Source organism: Euprymna scolopes, chromosome 14 (assembly GCF_053919585.1).
Source record: "Euprymna scolopes isolate OS-2025 chromosome 14, ASM5391958v1, whole genome shotgun sequence".
NCBI lineage: Eukaryota > Metazoa > Mollusca > Cephalopoda > Sepiida > Sepiolidae > Euprymna > Euprymna scolopes.
The window spans coordinates 10716075-10735998 of NC_136495.1; positions in this window are offsets into that span (position 1 = coordinate 10716075).

Below are 19924 nucleotides of genomic sequence, written 5' to 3' on the forward strand. Positions count from 1 at the left end.
ATCGTTTTTAAAAACCAAAAGTTATAATAACCAACCAATGAAAAGCTTCCAAAGTTACTATAAAAATTGTCGAATTTTGGGCACAATTAGTTCGCCGTTGTTTACGTCACGAACAGCATTTGATTCTTCGCCGCCATCTTTCTTACTTGCAATTACTTCACATTCAGTATCGGGACTGTACTTCTTCTCCACATCCATATTTGTTCAACATAATGTCTCAACAATTAAAAGGTTATCGCCCACCCATCGTCTTTTCTTTGACGACTCGGAATTTAAATTCGAATTGTGGCAAGTAAAATATCTGTTGTATCTAAGGATTTGGAAACTACACAAAGTGATGCAATCTCTAACACACAATCCTAATGACTCTTAATTTCTCGAAAAGAAGGCAATTGTTTTTGCAGAACTGATGCAATATGTAAACGATTGAATATGTCCCTGATTATAAGAGATGCCTTGGATGTTGGACGGATAGTATTAAACATATTAAGAGAGCATTACTTATCAAAAGGGAAACCGAAAATTATATCACTATATACAGAACTAACACTGTATATGGAACACGTAACACGTAACGTGTTAACGTAACGTAATACGTAACACTGTGTCTGGAACACGTAACGAGTATGAAACTATTACAGACTACGTTATAAGGGCAGACACAACCGCCAATGCCTTAAAGCTCTCAGGTGAAATAATAAGCGATATCCTATAGATATCAATGGTCCTCAAGGGGCTTCCAGCCGATTTTAAACCATTTACAACTGTTATGACACAAAAAGACAACTCCATATATGAAAGTGAAGTTAAAATGGCATTGCACAGTTAGCAAGAGACGAATTGAATGCTCGTGGACAATAATAATTCCAGCAAGACTATGAAGTTCAAAAATGCTTCCCGAAAACAGACACCAACAAATTACGCATCTCACCCAAATTTTTCCCCCAAAAGTAATTTTCCCAAGAAAAAGAATACAATTATCTATATACATATAAAAGTGAACGTGTCTGTCTGTCTGTGTGTATGTCTGTCTGTGTACATTTCCCTACGCAATAACTCTGTCAATTTTTAGCCTATATACTCGAAATTTGAAATACCGGGTACTGAGATTTGTGAAAATCGATGTGACGGGTGTCAGCCAGAAATTTGACTGTTAAGGGGTCAAATTTCAACGATTTGACCTTTAAGAACTCTACCAAACTCCTCCGACAATTGTGGGTCTAGACACTTGAAATTTTAGATATAGGTTCCTTGAACATGGATGTAACTTAATAAAGTGATTTGAGCCCGAAACAATAAATTTAAAGGGGTCATAATAGGGGTCAAAGTTTTTAAAAAATAGCCATTTTTTTGTTTTTTTTTTTGCTTTTTTTGCACAGCATACACCTCCAAACACCCGAGCAAGGGGTCAAAGTTCAACGATTTGACCTTTGAGAATTCTACCAAACTCCTCCGCCAATTGTGGGTCTAAACACTTGAAATTTTAGATATAGGTTCCTTGGACATGGATATAACTTAATAACTTGATTTGAGTCCAAAACAATAAATGTTAAGGGGACATAATAGGGGTCAAAGTTTAAAAAAATTGACCGCTTTTTCTTTTTCTTTTTTTTTCTCAACATACACCTCCAAACACCCGGGCAACGCCGGGCTGAAATGCTAGTAAGCTATAATTGTGGACGACTCAACCACAAAAGTTGTCAATGTCGATATAAAAGCTCAAAAATGGACTCCATAAAAAACGTTGAGAAGTTTTAGGAAGAACACACATTTCTATTCACATGTACATTTTACAATACCACAAACGGTAAAACTCTCCTTGTAGACTGTGGTGCTACAACACACGTTATCACCAAGGAATCTGAATTTATTAAGTTTGATTCAAACTTTAATCCACAAAGTCATTTTGTCGAGCTTGCCGACGGTATTCAAATAAATGATATAGTCTTGAAAAGAGGCAATGCTAAAATATCACTAACAAATAATAAAGGCGAAATTTGTAACTGTATTCTAAAAATGCTCTTTTCATACCTACATTTAAAGCATACATATTTTCCGAGCAGTCTGCCAATAAACAAGGCGCGAATATAAAGTTTGGCCAAAGCAAGTCAAAATTGATATACACCAATGGAACTGTATTTGACATAAAATGTGGCCGACTATATTATTTAAAAAGTATCGTTCCTTCAGAAACTACTTGCCACGACTTGGAAAACTGGAATAAAATCCTAGGACACTGCAATACAGCTGATATGAAAAATCTACTTAATGCAGTCGAAGGAATGAAAATAATACCTTCAGACGATCTCCCAAATCGTGTTGTTGGTGCACAAGGATAAATGACAAAATATATAAGCAAAACATCAGAGAAAAAGGCAACGAAAATTCCCTCACTTGTGCACTGTGACTTGACAGGTCAGATCAGCCCTATGGGGAGAAATAATCTAAAGTAAGTTTTGAACTTTATTGATGATTTTTCCGGTTTAATTATAGTTTATTTTCTAAATAAAAAACAAATCTCACTCTATCCTCGCCACTAAAATTATTTAGCTGATATATCCCAGTACGGCTCCGTAAAATGTATTCGCGCAGACAATGAAACTGAATTTACTTTTTATTTTTGTATCCTGTCGGTTGGGGAATAATAGGTAGGTTGAACACTTGAAAAAAAATCGTGTAATATTTTCTTTTCATGATAAATTTAAGGTATAAATTTTGTGTTTAAAATTTGGCAAAATACACAACTAATATCTATAAATGAATAAATAAATATATATATATATATATACCTTTTTAAAAAAATCTAATAGATAAACATATGATAAAATTGGTGGGGACAGAATATTTTTATGGACACATAAGTCGTAAAATTGCCAACTCATCAATGAATCAGCTGTAATAGAAAAATTCCAGGAAATAAACGAAGGTTATTAAAATATTTTGTTGAAGATTCAAAGACTCCCGTTTTTTTAATAACCTTCATTTATTTCCTGGATTTATATATATATATATATATATATATATATATATATATATATATATATATATATATATATATAGGTATGTATAATATTGAACGTTTAAATACTTTTTAAATAGGTCCGTATTTCGATGAACCAATTATAAAACATTACATGCAAATACTTTCTAAAAATTAAAAGTTAAAGAATTATTTATATTAATAGCAAAATAACTTCGATTTCTAGTACGGATAATGTTGCAGTATTTTATGGAAGTGTGCAGTATTGTACAAATAATTTGCAATATCGTACGAATACACAGACCCACACACATATATATATAACCGTATATATATATATAATATATATATGCATACATATTACCTAAATTTCGAAAGTTGCCACCCAATCACAACGAAAAAGTCAATCGTATACAGTTAATGCCTGAGCATTAAACGGATATGCACAGACCCATCCGATTATGACACACAGGTAGGCATCTTAATCACCCACTTCCCTCGCAAAAACTACCCATTCAAAATATTAAAAGAAGCCATCAGCAGAGCATCACACATTAGCAGACACAACCTACTTACATACAAAAACAACAAAACATCCACACGAATGCCTATGGTATTTCACTTCAATAATAACACCAAACATTTATACAACCCCATCAAACAGATGTTCAAACAATTACAACAGGACCCCACACTCAACACAATATACAATAAACCACTCATTTGTGCCAAAAACCAACTCCCCAACTTACGTTCCTTACTCACATCCACTCGGATTAACCGCACCCAAACATCTCAAGGAAACAAAACTTGCAAGAGGCCCAGGTGTCTAATATGTACACATATTAACACCAACAGCACATTCACTCCTCCAGGCACCAACGTCCATCTCAAACTTTCCCCTCTAAATTGCAATAGTTCAAATGTAATATATCTGTTATACTGCCCAAAATGCACAAAAGGCAATTACGTGGGGGAAAAGGGTCTGGAGTTCCGCCTACGTCTTAATAACCACAAACATACCATCAGAGATAAATCTACACAGCATCCAGTAGCTATCCACTATAATTTACCTAACCACACAATAGACACCATCAGATATATCCCATAGCATCCAATTTTATTACACAACACTAGAGACGAAAATATGAAAAAAAAATTAATTCTAAAACCCAACACGCACACTACAGGCCTTAATAAAAACCTAGGACTACTCAGTGACTACACATTTTATAGCTACAAAGATATTCTATAAACATTTCCTTAGGACTAAAATGCACGGTGAGATGAGGTAACGCTTTCCGAATCTTTTACATTTTCCCTAATGTTTTCTTTATTTATCCTCTCATACACATGGCATGTGTATGTGTGTGCGTATTATGTACGCATATTTGTATGTATTTGTGCGAGTGTATGTGTATACGTACCTGAAAGTGTATATACACGTCAGTATATGCATATATATGTATATGTATGTGCATGTGGATATATATATATATATGTATGTATATGTGGATATATGTGTATCTGTGCGCATATATGTGTGTATCTTTTCAAAACACATTTTCTTTTAGTGTTAATTTTCTACATATTACCGTATATATATATATGTGTGTGTGTGTGTGTGTATGTATTTATTGCACACCTATACTTCTTTTCCCGTCACTCTCTTCTCCTCTTCCTCTCTCTCTCCCTGCATTCGCTTATGTAAACTTGAGTATATATGTACAGCTTTCTCTTCGTGTAAATGTATGCGCAAGCATTTATGTATGTACATGTATGTCTGTTAGTATATGTATATGTGTATATATGCATACATTTATGTATGCATATGTGCATATATATATGTATATATTTGTACATGTGAGTATTTGTTTGTATACGTATGTATATGTACATATTAACATACAAATTAATAAAAAGTAGTGTTTCGTTTCTGTCTTAAAACGGTTGAATTTAGAAACGACGTTTTCGTTCTTTTTCGAACAAGAAATAGCCGTTAAATTACAAATCAGCATCATAGCTTTTCTCCTCATAACGTCTTATATCCTTTGAATTCTTATTCTCTCTTAGAATAAACAATATCGTTAGAATTCAAAGGATTGGACAGTTAAAGACGCGTTACTCATTTTTATATACTGTTAAATTTTTAATTTTTTGTTTGTATGTGTATATGTACTGTCTGCATGTGTGTATGTGCGTACTTATATGTGTATATATTTAAGACTGACGTGGAACCTTCTCATTGGCTATACCTCCTTCTCCTCCTCCTTCTTCTTCTCCTCCCCCTCCTCTACCTTCCTTCCTTTTCCATTCCCCTTTTCCCCGTGCATGCTCATACTTTCACTACACCGATGAAGACTGAAGGATCGGTCGAAAATATGTACTTATAAAAAAAGCTTTTTAATTTTTTTTCAAAATATTATTTTGTATTCCTGCACGTCACCAATTGAAAACGAATAAAGAAAAGTTATAGGCTTTTATACTTTTCGTGTTCTTTTTTATTCATATATATATATATATATGTATATATATATATATATATATATATATATAATTACCTTTTTCCGCTAGATAACTTACTCACGCTAATATTCTGATAAACGTACATTTTATTAAACTAAGCTTGTGAATAGATAAATCGCATTGTGCATCGTGTTAGAAAGTGCCCTTATCTTTTTTACCAGGAAGATAAATACATAATTACTTACTTGTGAGTGACAGAATGCCCACAAAGAGGTATTCTACTTTATATATATATATATATATATATATATATATATATATATACAATATACATATGTATAGATATAGATAGTAAGATACTTATATATATATATGTCTATATATATATCTTACTATCTATATCTATACATATATATATCATATATATATATATATATATCGATAAATCTCTCTTTATATATAGGTATGTATACACATACATACATATATATATATACATATATATATGTATATATATATGTATATATATATATATATATATATATATATATATATATATATACACGAAAATAAGGATGATTGAACAATGTGGTGATATAAACACAACTATTTAAATAGTTCGATAAAGCATTTGTTAATCTGGTGCTTTTACATCGCATAAAACTAATCAAAATATATTAATAAAGGAAATCCAAAACTACATCAGTCATGTATATAAAATTATATATATATATATATATATATATATATATATATATATATATATAGAGAGAGAGAGAGAGAGAGAGATATGCGTGTGTAATTATTCATATTTTTACACGTTTTTAATAATAAGAATATTAACTTATAAAGTACTACTTGTAGGAGAGGGTGATCAGTAGTATAATTGACGAATCCGAACTGTATAATCCGTTTATTTAATTAAAAATATATCCATTTTTAGTGTAGAAACAAAGGCGAGTGTCACAGGTAAAAAAAAAAAAATCGATAGTATGAATAGCTATACAACAGACATTGATAAAGCAATTGTAGGAAAGTACATAAGTAACTGAATTTTTTTTTTACATAAGCATCACCACTTTTCAAGGCCAAGAGGCCACTCAAGGTTAAGGATTAAAGAGTGTACAGTAGACATTCGACAATATAGTAATCATTAGTAATGAAAATTTGGTAAATTTGATAACTTATATAGAACGGCTCATCAAGAACTTATTTACGTTAGACTTGAGCACAACCATATTGTAGTCAGCCGGAAAGCAGGAAAACGGAAGACAATTCCACAGGCGTGCAGTTCTAAGAAAGAAGCTTTGTTCAAGGAATCTGCGTTTAGGTTAAGGCACAGATAAAGAGTGGGGGAATTATTGATAGTGTGTACAGCTGGACGAGTGTTTCTTGTGAAAGTTTGGCGAGGGGGAACATAGATTGAAGCTCAGTTGAACACCTTCCATGAAAATAGCGATACATCAGAGACAAACTCGCAACATCTCTTTTGTGAGATAGAGGTTGCAAGGAAGAGAAAAGGACATCTCCTACGAGGCTGCGAAGTCTATTTTGAACTCTATCAAGGCAGGACAAGTCCTTTCTAGCAGCTCCTGCCCAGATGTGGCAACAGTATTCCATCCTTGGACGTGCCTGGCACTTATATAGATAGAGAATAGCATCAGCAGTGAGATATTTACCGGATCGATAGAAAGATCCCACCATTTTTCCAGCGGCCTTGGCAACAGATTTGATGTACGTGTTCCATTTAAGATCAGGAGTCAAGCCCAGAAGCATGTCAAAATTTGAGGCCTCCTTAAGACGAGAGCCATTCATTTCAATTGATGGCAGATGGGGAGCAGAATGTTGATGATGTAAAGAGAGAAGCTTGGTTTTAGATGCATTAAAAGTAACCAGCCACTCATTTCCCATAGTACTACGTGCTCAAGATCAGAGGAGAGAGAATTGGAGGTCGTTTACTGTTTTAGTTGTACTACCATAAATGGTAGTGTCGTCAGCATAAATGTCTACAAATGATGTAAGGATGTGATTTGGAAGATCATTAATGTAGATCAGGAAAAGAGTTGGGCCCAGGTGGACCCCTGAGGGACACCGGCATTAATACTGTGAGCTTCTGATTTTTGCCCATCAACTACTACTCTTATGAACCTATCAGAAATAAATGATTTAATAATTGAGAAGACATTTCCAGCTCTACAATAGCTAGAGATCTTATGAAGTAAACCTTTATGCCATACCCTACCAAAGACTTTAGATATGTCAGGAGCAATTGCCCTAGAAAGGTGGCCTCCGTCGAGAGATTTGCTAATCCTATGAGATATAACTGTAAGCACATCTGGTGTAGATCTAGCAGAACGGAAACCATATTGAGTGTCACTAAGAAGGTAATTTTTGTTGAGATGGTTGATTGCTTCTGTATTTAACACAGATTCCAACAACTTACTCATGACGCACAGGAGACTTATTGGCCTGTACTGAGAGGGAGATGAGCGATCACCTGAATTCTTAAATACAGGGCATACTGATGGGGTTTTCCAGGGAGATGGAAAACTGTTCTCCTTAAGACAACGTTTAAACAGTTTTGTAAGTATGGGCGCTAGTTCAGGTTGAAGTTTTTTGAGTACTATAGTTGGAATACCGTCAGGGCCAGTTGCTTTACTGGAATCAAGGTTTTTGATTAGCTTGGCAACATCACGTACATATGTACGTATATCACATAGCTTGTTTTCTGATACAGGAGGAAATATTGGGGGTTAGCGGCCTTGGTCGCAAAGGGTAGAATTAGCTGCAAAGTTCTTGACAAATTGTTTGGCTTTGTCTGATGCTGACGAGATTACCTCAGGTTCATTGATAATAGTTGGGATGGAGCACACGCTTCTGTTCAGGATTATGTTTGCTATTTACCAAAACTGGTTGGAACCAAGCCGCTGCTCAGCTACTTTGGACTTAACAGATTGAGCATACAACTCTCTTGCGTTCTTTATTACTTTCTTACAATGGTTGCTGGCAGTCTTGAAAGCGGCTTTAATTTCCATACATCTATTACGTTGGAAGCAGTGGAAAAAGTGATTTCTGTGCGCAATGGCAGCAGCACATTCTAGAGAGAACCATGGCTGGTTGTTAGGTTTTTGCTGAAACTTTTTCGATGGTATGAAACGGTCAATGCCTACAATTAACCATTCCGTCAGGTCTAATACTATAGAGGACACAACCTTTTTAAACATGGAACGCAGAGGTAGATCATATATAAATGTACGGAATCTATCCCAGTAAGCCTTAGTGTATCGATATACTGTACTATGGAGAGGTACGTCTGGGGATATATTACATTTCATTTTTATAGTAATTGATACAACAGAGTGGTCGGAAGATCCAAGAGGCGACAGAATAGAAACTGAACATAGTTCAGGGCAAGTTGTGAGAAAAAAGGTCTAGTAGGCTCGTATACTGGCCGTCATTGTCGGGCACACGGCTGGGTTCCTGAACAATCTGAGTGAGGGCATAGGCAATGGAGAAATCATGACAGAACCAACCCTCATCATCGGTTTTGTTTGAGTTGGTCAACCATTCGACGTTGTGAACATTGAAGTTTCCACATACGTGAATGTTAGCTGAAGGATAAGCAGATAGGACTTGGTCAATTTTCTCAGATATGCTTTGAAAGATAGTAACTCCACTGTTGTGGGGGGGCGATAGAGAGTAAATATAAATGCAGTAGTGTGAGCTAAAGCAACCTGGAAGCACATATAGGGTAAGTAAGGATCTTCCCTTGAGATGTCCCTACCACATGGAAAGCTATATTTAATATAGGCACATATTCCATGCCCATGGCGATCTTGGGGGTCAGATGTAGAAGTTAAGTTAGAGTAGCCTTTAATTGCGAACTCTTCTAGGGAAATAGCATGCCCAATGCCAGTTTCACTTAAAAATAAAAGGTCTAGTTTAGTCTCCTATAATTGGGTTTTAACCTCTGGAAGGTTAGAACGTAGACCCCTGATGTTGAAGAAGGGGACATGATAGTAGGGGTCTACGTTGGAAGTTTGAGAACCGGGTTTAATCGTGTTTTTTCTTGAAACTTGTCATGATAAAATTTTGGAATTTGTGGACTAGGTCGTCAGACTTGCTTAGAGCAGGACAGTGACGGGAAAATAAGAGAGAAAAAGAAATGAAGATTTTTTTTATTTTTTTTTATTTATAGCTAATGAGAAGGTAAAGCCGTAACAATTAACCACTAGTATGGCATCGAGAGGCCCCACCAGAAGCTACTGCATGTTCCAGAATCCATTCACCAAATGGCAATACAGCAGCCCCGGTACTTTGCACCTGCTGATAGGACAGCCTCCTTCGTGGTTAATCCAAGGTTCGGGTCCATGACTATCAGGCGGATAACGTCAGCCCAGACAAAACGTTTACTTCCAGCACCCTTACTAGTGACATGGCTACAAGGATAGACATAGAAACAGAAAATTTCCGCCATCTCTGACAACTGTTCGCGCAAAATACTGACAACCTAGAAAACAGCTATTTCTTCTCCATCCGTCAGAAAATCACTCATTAAAAAAATGAGGACTGAGGGACAAATAAGAAGAAGCGAGAATAACAGGAGCTGCTGATAACGCATCCACAATGCGTTTTCTACTCTCCATTAAAAAAAATTTAAGTATTCTACGTAATAAAATCCAACAGACGTGTTTAAGGGAAAGTATGGTGATAAATTCCCCTCTCACAAACTAAAAATGTGTACAATTTCGTAATCTATTTTTGCAATCAACTCGGTAGATAAATAAACATTTATGGACGAGAAAAAAGCTCGCATTTAATAAAACAGAAATACATAAATTAAATACTGAAATAAAATATAGTTATTAATATTTGAATCTAAAAATAAAAAAGTACGAATTAATATTGAAATCACTTATCTAAACAAAAACACTTCCGTCTCCTAAATGCAAACTGTAGTGAAGAATTTAAGTTTAAACAGCGTTCAGAAGATTTTTTTTAAATTAACCGTAAAAAGAAAGCGTGATTTTATTCTGAACTTTAGCTAGTCACGTTTTAAGAAACTTACGATATAAAAGAAAAGCGGATGGGGGGGGGGTCCTTCGAAGTTAGTTGGTGACGTTATAATTAATTGCGAGATAAGATGGGAGCCGGAATTAAGGGGTGGAGACTGAAAAGGATAATATAATGGATTGAGTATACAATATTTAAGATCAAATCGGTAGATAAATAAACATCTATGGACGAGAAAAAAGCTAGTATTTAATAAAACAGAAATACATAAATAAAATACTGAAATAAAATGTAGTTATTAATATTTGAATCTAATAATAAAACGTACGAATTTATATTGAAATCACTTATCTAAACATGAACACTTCCGTCTCCAAAATGCAAACTGTAGTGAAGAATTTAAGCGTTAAGAAGATTTTTTGTTTAAATTAATTGTTAAAAGAAAAACGTGATTTTATTCTGAACTTTAGCTAGTCACGTATTAAGAAACTTACGATATAAAAGAAAAGCGGATGGGGGGGTTGCTCCGAAGTTAGTTGGTGACGTTTCAAATAGTTTTCCAACGAATGATAACAGATATGAACATTAAAATATTCCTTTTATATAATCATTCAGGTTAAACAAACTTCCAAAATACGCTCTCGCTCTCTCTCACTCTCTCTCTCTCTCTCTCTCTCTAATTATATATATATATATATATATATATATATATAATTATACGTATATATATCATATATAAATATATATGTATATATGAATATAAATATATATATATATATATATATATATCAGCCTATGAACACACGTGTCTTATTATGAGAGAGTTATTCAATTTTATCGACAACTTATACGGAATGCGTTAATCAAATATTATCTACATTTTATACAGACAGTTTGCATTTTCTATCGCCTTAACTTTTTATTGTATATCAACTTTATTTTTGCTTATTCTCGATGCGCTGCCAAGCTCTGCAGACTGATAGTTAATGAAGTACTATTTACTTATATGCCAATATACACACGCAACATTTGTACACAAATTTATGAATACAAGCTTTACATTAAAAAAAAAGGAACAAGAATGCCGACGCCCATTCAAAAATAATTAAACAAATATAGATTTATCTAGTATTGGACTATCGAGCTCTCTATATGAATAAATAACAAAACTCTAATACTACTTTGAGTAGTAAAATTGCACAAAAGTGTCCTAATCATCTCTTTCCGCATGGTTAGTCTTATCAAGTATGGCTTTGTTTTTTTATTCTATAACTATCTTATACGGGACATACCAAAGCTCATAATCAATCTTTGTGTTTGACTTTAACTATCAAGATATACCTTTGTTCTCTCATACGGATCACTCGGATGTCCTTGCTTGGATTCTTGAACTTTCCCCATCCAAGATCCAGCAGATATATCCCACATTCATGCGTCTCTAAAAATATACAACGTTATATCTTTCTTACGTAATCTACGGCATATTTTTGACTGTCTCTTACTTCATTAAGCTCTATGTGATTGCCTCGGGACTACCTATCATCGGTGTACTGGTCCCCTTACGAATTTTTGTATTCTTTCCAAAGCCTGTTTATTAATTAAGCCAAGGCTTACTACTTGCTTGGAGTTGTCACGTGCAACCAGCTTATCTTAAGCACTTAATTAACCAGGTTCCCAAATTTTTCGAATAGGGGCACATCTTGTGCTTATCAATCCCTACCAAGTCACTTTTCTTGGATATAAATTATAGGATCTCTAAAAAAACCAAAACAAAACAAAAACCAAATGCTAAATAAAACATCTTACTTACGGCTTATCACATCTAAAACTCTCTAAATACCCGTTTACGTAATTTTAATTCTTGTCCCCCTTTTAAAATTATAACTGAATCTGTAAGCCAACCATACGTCTAAACTAGTTTTTGTTTTATCCTAGACTGTTTAAATCTAATGTATATTTACTGATAACTTTGAATTCTTGCTATGAAAATCAATAACGTTTACATTAAGTATGAATTTACAATATTGTTTAAAACACATTTTCAAAAGAAAATACCTTGATATATTTAAACATTTTTCAACAAAACACAAAAAAATAATAAAAATTCGTTACATTATACATTTCCAAAGTCCGTTGACACAAAACAAAATTTGCCCCTTTTTCAAAGACCAAAACAATTAAATCACACTAAAAAGCCGAAAATAATACACATTGCATAAATTTGATTTCATTCTGCATCTTTCTTTTTTCTCTAGTGTATTTATTTTATTTATTCATTTATTCATTCTTTCTTTTAATACTCGAGAATTTCAAATGTACTTTCGACTTTTGACACTAAATTGCTATTTATTATTATTGACAGTTTCTCTAAACAATTCAGACATTAACACACATTTTATGAATGACACTGTCCTATTTTCTATTTGTTTTTATTTTAGTTATGAATGAAATATTCGTGGGTAGCTTTCTTTTTTTCTGAACCGACCGTATCTCTTTTATCATTCATTACGGCATATCGGCCTTTTTGTCTTTTTTAATATTTTCTTGTAAACTTTAGTTTTCTGTGTGCGTGTGTGTTAAAAAATGTTTTCTTTCTTTTTGTTCGCATTTCTGTGATCGTGTGATTTTTTTTCGTGGTATTATTTATTTATTTAGTTTTTAATTACTTGGACCCTTTTAAAACGTTGTGTTTCTTTTTTTTATTCCGTGGTTCCCAAGTTTTTTCTTTTTTTTTTAACTCACCCTTGCTGGGTGGTCTGGTCGTTACGGCTCCAAATTTTATTTATTATATATACCACAGGTTCGGTTTTGCATCGCTGATGCAAACTGGGCACCAAAATATGTATATGTTATATAGGGGTTTTATTAAAAGTGTTTTAAGACTGAGTCTTAGAGGAGAGAGTTTCTTAGATAGTCTTATTAAGAGGGATGTTGTGAGAGAGATTGTTCGTTCCGTGTTCGTGTTATGAAGGGACTCGTATATATTAAAAATGTTCATTACTTTGAAGTGTTGATATGAGAAGCTCTTAGAGTGAGGAGATAGTGTTCAGACAGTCTTAGTGTTGATATTAGATGTAGAGTTCACATTGTCGATATGAGATGTCGAGACATGTATGTAAGATGTGTATGTTAAGACATTTTATAACACAGACATATAGACATATTATAACAATTCAATTTACCTTTTTGTAGAATCACAACACAAGGCGACGTTTTATACAAACACACGATGGGTTTATTTCTTCACAACCGGCCGTGGTTTTCATCATCAAGAATTCAAAGCTTCACATATTAAGTTTCAAAGTGACCGTCTCGCTTCTAGACGTTCGAATTCCAAACTGGCTGTCGCCTGTCCCTCTCAAACTCCCTCTCAGTTTCTCCCAGTTTCTCCTGAAGATTCCAAACTTTGCTTTCGAAACATTGTTAAAGACCGAAATCTGTGGAAATAATTAAACCATTCAATCATCTTAGAGATTTTTGTGTGAAGCAACCCAGTCAACACCTCTTTTTCACAAACAGCGAGATTGGTTTGATGAGAACAATGAACAGGTACTGTTTCTATCGTTGAACTGCATACTTCCTACCAGGCTAGGATTGAGGATAAAATCTCACCAGGATAAAATAAAGTATACACTTCATGTAAATTCTATGTTCAACGAGCTCAGCGTACAATGAAAGGAGCGTGGTGGTATGCTCGGCTACCTATCTCCAAGAAGCAATCTGTAGAAGACACTGTAATACACTTTACGACAGAGTAAAATGAGTGTTTGTCCCGCAGGAAAATATAATATCACCAGTTAATCCGACCAATAGAGACCTATTGAAAAACAAAGGTAAAATTTTGCAAGATACAATGGAACGTTTATACTGTTTCCAACAATCACATTCAACATGTGAATAGGCTCTTGAACCAACCCTAAAACGACGAGAGTTATCGCTTTTACCGAGCTTACAGAATATCCTGGAAGCTATTAAACAAATTTTATCTGGACAACACATCGGAAAAAGATGCAATTTCACCGGAAGTCTTCAAGTACCGTGGTATATACCTTGTGAGGAAATTGCTAGACTTGTTCATTAAAACTTCGAAGCAGGTAATGGACCCCCAAATCTTTACGGATGCTCTAATTGATCATTTGTACAAAAAATAAGGGAAATGGGAAATAACCACCGATAAATACTTTTCTTTGCATAGCTGCAAGGTTCATTTAGTACCGGATCATAAAGCATGTAATTGACCATATATATTCTGTCACAGTGTGGTTTTCGTGCATGTCATAGCACTATATACAAGATTTTCCCTTGAGAGAGGTTGCATAGAAAGACTCTGTAAAGATTTTCGAAAGCTCGGTATACCCGAAATATGTTACAAAAATAATGTCATTCCAAGAGTTTGGTTCGGCTCCCTAAATGGTAGTAACAATGGATATGTAATGACCTTATGCTGTTTTCCTTTTTTTTTGTAGTGTTAAAACATGTAATTCCTGGAATTAAGGATTATATAAATGATAAGCATCGAAGAAGTCGTAGCCGTTACAATCATCAGAAGTTTAAATCCAAAAGACTTACTCGAATTTGTATAATTCGGGAATTATTCTTGGTAGATGGTGGTGCGCTTGTGACTACTTCGTTTGAATTAGCTCAGCGTGTTACAAAAATAGTTTCTGCTGCTTGCAAAACATTTCGATTAACCATAAGCATAACAAAAACAAGTTTTTCATCAGCCAGCCTCATCACTGAAAAATATAAAAGTGATAAGCCGGACGCGCCTTCGCATGCGTTTCCAGAAGTGAATATTCAAGTTGACGGTCATATTTTGATATATATTAATGAATGCAGCAATCTCAGAAATAAAGTAAACACTAGTGCAAGGGTTGACGATGTGATAGTCAATAGAATTGAAAAAAAAATACTCTAGTGACGCCGGGAAAGTTCGCCATAATCTTTGAAAATTTCGGGGTATTAGACTACAAATGAAGGTACACGTATACAATGCTGTAGTTTTCACAACACTTGTGTATAGGTCAGTCTTGGACACTTTACGGCAGACAAATTCAACAGTAACAACACTTTTTCAGAAATATTGTCTAGAAAAAGAATTTGGGGTAGTTTCAGCGACAGGATTGCAAATGCTGAGCTTTTCACCATGTGCAACATTAGTAGTATTTAATCTTTTTCTCCTGACATCAAATATTCTCTGGACTGGCTATGTTTTATCTGTGCAAGAGGAACGAATTGCAAAAATGTTGATGAACAGTATACTTGGCAGGTGTGTCCAAACAGTAGGCCGACTATTACTTAGGTACAAGGACAAATTAAAAACTAATCTCTTAGCGGGTTGAATAAATACCGCTGCTCTCAAAGAATTTAATAAATGAAGGGTTACATGCTTCAAGGGTATTATAAAAATGAAGTCCAAACCAACGTTGTATAGCGTCAAATAAGGGACAGAAATAAAATATCGAGCGCCATCATAGTCGTATACTACAAACAATCTACGTTCTTGCACACTTTATGGATACTTTGTAGATAATTGGTAGGACTGAAATGTCTGCGGCGACTTTCACACAAAGGTAAATAGACGCAGTTGTAAAAACCTCAGAGGTTCAAATCGACAGAAGAGTTCAACAATATATATATATATATATATATATATATATATATATATATATATATATATATATATATATATATATAATAGCAGCGCTCGTTAACAGGTCTTGCCCGGTCGAAGTCTGCCCCATCATATAAAAGTAAACTACGTTTGTTGTTAGTAGCCAGTATGCGAAAATCGGAAAGATACGAACATGGTCCGTCAGAACAATAATAGAAATTAAAAAAAAAACAGTAGATTTAGATTCACATTTTACAGTGATTAAAATCAGTGGTAGTAGTCCTAGCTGTTTTTGTTTGTGGTTCAAGTCTTCCTTTTCTTTTCAACCTTTCAACTATTAGTATTAAATTAAATCCCTGTTTTATGTCGTCTTATATTAACTGTAAGAAAACAATTCGAGTTTTTTCACTTCACTTCCTTGAGAATTTTTATGTCAAGAACGGCGCGGGAATAGATATTTCGGGATAGCCACCACAAACATCCACATGTTGATCCCGGCTTTCGAAATAGACACCACCAACCCTTCACTTCTAAGAACGGCGTTCGCAATAGACACCTTTACAATCTAATGTTAAGAATGTCGGAGTAGATAATCGCTTTTTCTTAGAGGAGTGGGAAATAATTCTCACGAATTTTAACATGATAATCGAATTCAGCATTTCCGTCTGTAAATACGAAAAATATTGGGGGTTGCAGTGTCGGAACTAGAGAAGTATAATTGTTTATCACGCGTGCATACATACTTCATAACAAGTGATTTCTAAAAGTACTTGCCCCCGCAAAATTAGAATGCGAGTTTTATAGCAGCATAGTCGAAAACAAATAAAAAATGAAAAAATAACCCCATCTTAAAATTGAAAAATTACACACACCTGTATTTTCCTACATCTACATGTGTCTATGTCACTCCTCTGATATTAAATTAATATTATTTTTAGTATTATTATTGAATTTTTGGCAATATTTAACTATTTAGTTGTACGAAATCCAGTTTAAATTTGGCAAAACCTTTAAAATATACTCTCGAATTGTATAAACTTGAAGGAAAAAAAATTAGACGCGGCGCATACGGATGCACACAGACCAAAACAGACTCGCACGCACATACACACACAACCGCCCCCTTTTAAAGAATTAAAAAATAGGTACAAAGACTTAAGGCATTAAATGGAAATGGAAGCATAGTAATGCCCTTTTTTAACCAGGTTACCTACTAAAACCAGCCCATATATCTATTTACCAAATTACACATGACTCAAAACTTACTGTTTTACCCGTACTATATTGCACTCGCATCTCATGCCCTGTTATCATCTAAAATATAGTTTGGGCACAACTCGTAGTTCAACTCTTAACACCTACTCACACTCTAATATTATACTAGACCCAAGCTCACATGAATAAAAAATATATATATATAAAAATAAAATATATATATATATACAAAAGAGAAAGCCTCAAACCACATTATCTCCTCCTAACAAGCCTCCTTACAATCATAGTTGCTTACACTGCATGAGCTCTACTCAACCCCTTTATCCAGTAACAATGAAATAACAATGTCCCTAATCCACTTTGAGGAGTGTAACTATTTAGCAGATATAACCTCTACAAACTAACCCAATAACATTAACTAACCACGCGGGGTCGCAGAAATACCTGGATTAGAACCCAGGCGCGGACCAAACCCTCTCAGTGGTGACAGACCCAGTAGATCTTTCCAGATCATCCGTCTAGGAGAAGGAAAACTCTGAAACTAAACCAACGAGGAGGGAGGCCTCTTCAGTCTTGGATGACAACCTTCCTAGAGCTGGTGACTCAAACAAATTACCGGTTTGCAAACCTAAAATGCTTAAGGAGTAGATAGGTCCTGCCTATCTCCCGGCTTCCATACTCCTTCTTTGCCTATTAGTCAGGCGCAGAGATACTATCACAGTGATTCGACAGAAACACCCAGTGGTATATCTTGTTTCTTGTCTAGGGCAATGAACGCCGTTTCCCCACTCCCGACACACCCCACCCCTAAAGCTGGGCACTTGGGAATGCTTGAGTACCACATATGTCTGAGCAATTAGATTGGGTTGACCTTCCTCTGATGGGTTGAGAGTACCGGATTGACAGTTACTGGCTGCTGTTTCCGACTGGTAGTACAGGAGGCCTAACTCTTTGGTAGCGCTTAGAGCGGCTGCTCCATCAACAGTTGAATAATATCGGGATGTTTGCAGTGCAATGGCGCGCATGGAAAGGGACCCTGCACTCATCCCCGGTGGGCTTTCCTGAGGCCACAGTCCTAGTTGATGGAGGGTCAGCTGATGGTCTACTTGTGATGCATGTGTGATATTCTGCATAACCTCCTGTTCGGCTTCCCCTAACCCAACTGAAACTCGTTAAAAAACATGATGACAATACAATCTAAAAATAAGCTTAAACCAGGCTTAGGGTCAAACAAATCCAACTTGCCTCTTCCCTTGAGGCTTGCATTCACAAATATCCGTGGGCTTAGAACTAATTTAGCTGATGTTGAAGCATTTCTCCTAACAAATACCCCGGATATCTTAGCACTAAGTGGGACTAACCTATACTCCTCCATCCCCTCTAACTACTTTAACATGCCTGGATATCTCCCACTCTGCCGTAAGGACTCTGACAGACATATGCACGGACTTGGAGTTTACATTCGTAATACCCTTCCCTTGACTAGAGAAACAAACCTAGAAACGGATGATCAAGCCTTTATGTGCTTTAGACTAATCATGCAACACAACATTAGCTACTTTTACTTTCTCTACCGCTCTCCCTCGACCCAAGACTGCACCATAATAAACAAAGTATCTGACAGCATAGACACAGCACTCTCCTTCGACACTAGCGCCCAAGTACATGTATTTGGCGACTTTAATGTCCATCACAAAAACTGGCTTGGATTCTCTACTTACACAGCTGCAGCAGGCAGCGCAACTCATAGCTTCTCTGTATCTCACTCCCTATCGCAAATTGTTACTTTTCCAACCCGCTTCCCTGATCAGGAAGAACAACACGCATCACTATTAGATCTTTTTTTGACCACAGTTCCTGATGATTGTGTAACGAAAGCCGACAGCCCACTTGGGAACACTGATCATGCGGTGATAATGGTTGAAATCGCCCTAAACTCTAGACCCAAAACTGAACAGCCAGTGCTCAAAACAACGAGATATTATAAAAAGGCTGACTGGGAAGCTATCAGAGATCTTATCAGAGACGCCACATGGGGAAATATTTTTCTCTTCCTGCTGAACAGTGCGCAACCGAGACCACTGAATGGTTCAAAACTGCAATCGAAGCGCATGTTCCCATGCGGAAATTCTATAGCAAGCCCCACTCTCCCCAATGGTTTACTTCGACATGCGCAACTGTCATTGCTCAAAGGCAACATGCATTCCGCAGGTTTAACCGACATAAGTCCAGTTCAAACAGACAGAAGTACATAGAAGCTAGAAGTTATGTTAAGAAAGAAATAGCGACAGCTAAGAGGGAATTTACGGAAACCACTAAAAAACGCATCGAAGCACAAAAATTAGGAACTCGTGACTTCTGGAAAATCTACAACAGTGTAGTAAATAATGGGCAATCAACAATTCCCCCACTAACCAACAATCACGAGGTTCTATGCTCAGCAACCGAGAAGGCTAACATGCTTGCCAGTCGGTTTGCCTCAAACTCCACACAGGACCCTCTAAACCACCCCCTACCTCAATTTCCTATGCGGACAGACGCCACGCTAGACGATCTGATAATCACCCCTGCTCAGGTGCATGCTATCATAAAAAACCTTCACACTTCCAAAGCATGTGGACCCGACCTCATCCCAG